Genomic DNA, 2376 nt, shown 5'->3' on the forward strand with positions numbered 1-2376 from the left:
AAGTTAGAGAAACAGACTTGGCATGGTCTTGTTTATCAGAGTGAAATTATTGAAATTCAAAGCTGAGAAAAAAAATGAGGACTTTTATCTTTCAAATTCTTTGTGCCACGCGTTGAATGTAACAGGACGGTGCAAGCCAGGAGGTAATTATAGCACTGTGTATGGGGTTCTGCTCAAAACCCACTTGTTTTCCTCATTTTACTTGTTGACAAACAAAAAGCATTTAAGATATATTAAAAATATAAAACCTGCCCTGTAATAACCCTCAATGGCTCGTCATGTGAGAAAAAGCCCAGGGGCACCTTTCATGCAAGGGTTCCGCAGCGCTTTATAGACTCATCAAAGTCACAATCCATCTGCTTCGCCGTATTTTATTGCTGCGAAACGGAAGCATCGTGGAACTCACACCACGTCGGTGCAGCGGCTTGATGGGGAGTTCTTCCGATTCCGAGAAGCCAGCCTGCTCATTCTGACTTAATATGCACTCCTCAGATGATGGGGAACATACTGCCTAACATCAGGGGGAATTTATTAAGTTCTAGACTCTGCATAAATTCTCATGAAGATAAATACTTGCTCATTGTACGTCCTTCTCAAATCTGGGACATACAAGCTGTTAAAATCAAATGAAAACATGGAGGGCCAGAGATATCTAATTAGTATTCTGCCCTCAGTTTATAGTAAGCCATGGAGCCAGGATGAGAGCCAAGAAGAGCCTGTGTTCTCACCAGCGCGGCACTACCGCAGCACGCCACAGACATTTGGACATATTGGAGCTTGGTGAACGCAGGGAAAACAACCCTTCTACTCTGATAAGTCTGAAGTACAGTATCAATTATGAAATCCTTGGCTGCAAACAGAAACTGACTCCCGAGAAGACAAGGGGTACCTGGGGGTGGGGGTGGAATGGAACACAAGTTCTTAGAGAGTCCAAGAGGAGGATGTGGGTGGGTCCTGGGAAGGTGAGGGGCGGGGCTCTAAGTCTTTATTCTCTCCACAGCTTTGCAGCCCAGTCAAGGAATTCTCTTCGCCTTGCCTCAGGACTCAGTCCAAGCAGGGTTCAGCCACCTGAGTGGATGTCAAGCCCACCTCTAGCTATGGTGCTTCAGGGTGCAAAGGGGCTATGTATCCTCACAGCGCCTGGTAGGGAGGGGTTCCCAATGGCATCCGCTTATCCACTGCTGTGAAATGTGGGCTGGGCGGGATGTGCTGACCACACAGTATTCCTGAGAAACCGTGCGATGGGAGGCAGGCGTTCAAGACAGGCCAGGAGGAGAGAGGAGGGAAAATAATAAATGGCCAATAAAGACGCAGTATCAGTTGCCAGGTTTTGGAGGGATGTGGGACTAAAATCTCTCTATAGCTTTCCCAGTACTAAAACACACTGTAACCTGAAGAAATAGCTTCCAAGGCTGTTATGCAAACAGGAGAAGGGACAACGTTTGGACAGTCAGCAAGCCCGACAGTCCAATGACAATGAGGAGGCAGCTCAGTACTTGGGGATTTGGGTCTGGTTCATGGGCTATGGGACAGTTATGGCTTGCCCCACCCACCATGGGCTGCACCTTTAGTTATCTCCAGGGTTCACCTTCAAGGGATGGGGGAGGAAGTGAAGCCGAAGCTAGATTGTAAATGCCTCTAAATTTGGGTCTTCTGTGTTGAGCCCCAGTGGAGACCGGACTGGATGGTTACTGGTTGCTCAGCAAATGACGGACGTCAACTCTTGCACCTGCTCTCCCTCCTCAACTCTAAAGGTGAAAACATTACCTCAACCCCAAAGTGCACATGAAAATATTGAAATTGAAGTGAAAAGGTTTCAGCAAGTGAACTTGTGTCTGCGAGTTCCACAGGCCACGGTCACCCTTCCAATCGTCCTCAACAGTGGGTACAACGTGATCACTGCAGTCTAGTGGGTACCCCAGAGCACGGAGAAGACAGAGTGGCTGATGCTGGCAGGAGGAGTCGTTTGAAACACATGGGTCTCAGCGCCCTTCAAATGTCACCTCACATGCCAGCTACTAGGAAAAGGGCTCTGTTCCATGTATAGGTGAGATTCTATTTATGAGCAAAACAGACCAGCCGGAGAAAGCTGTGGACTTATGACATGTCAATGGGCGTGACCTTCAGACAGTATCCCTCAGCCACAGCTAGTGGATACACAGAAGTCGGCCATCACAAGCTCCAGTTTGTTAACCTCATTGATTCCACAAGAGACAGCGCAACCAAAAGATATACAGAAAAATGACAAGGAGCGAGAACAAAAGGGAACGCTGGTCAAGATATAGATTAAATTTCAAAGTAAATAGAGTATATGTTAATTTAGTAGTAACGATATGTTAGGTGTAAAGGAAACTTGAATTCCCCAAACTCTACAAG

The sequence above is a fragment of the Microtus oregoni genome, unplaced genomic scaffold, assembly GCF_018167655.1.
Source record: "Microtus oregoni isolate MIOR12 unplaced genomic scaffold, Mior012 000060F_008, whole genome shotgun sequence".
Lineage (NCBI taxonomy): Eukaryota > Metazoa > Chordata > Mammalia > Rodentia > Cricetidae > Microtus > Microtus oregoni.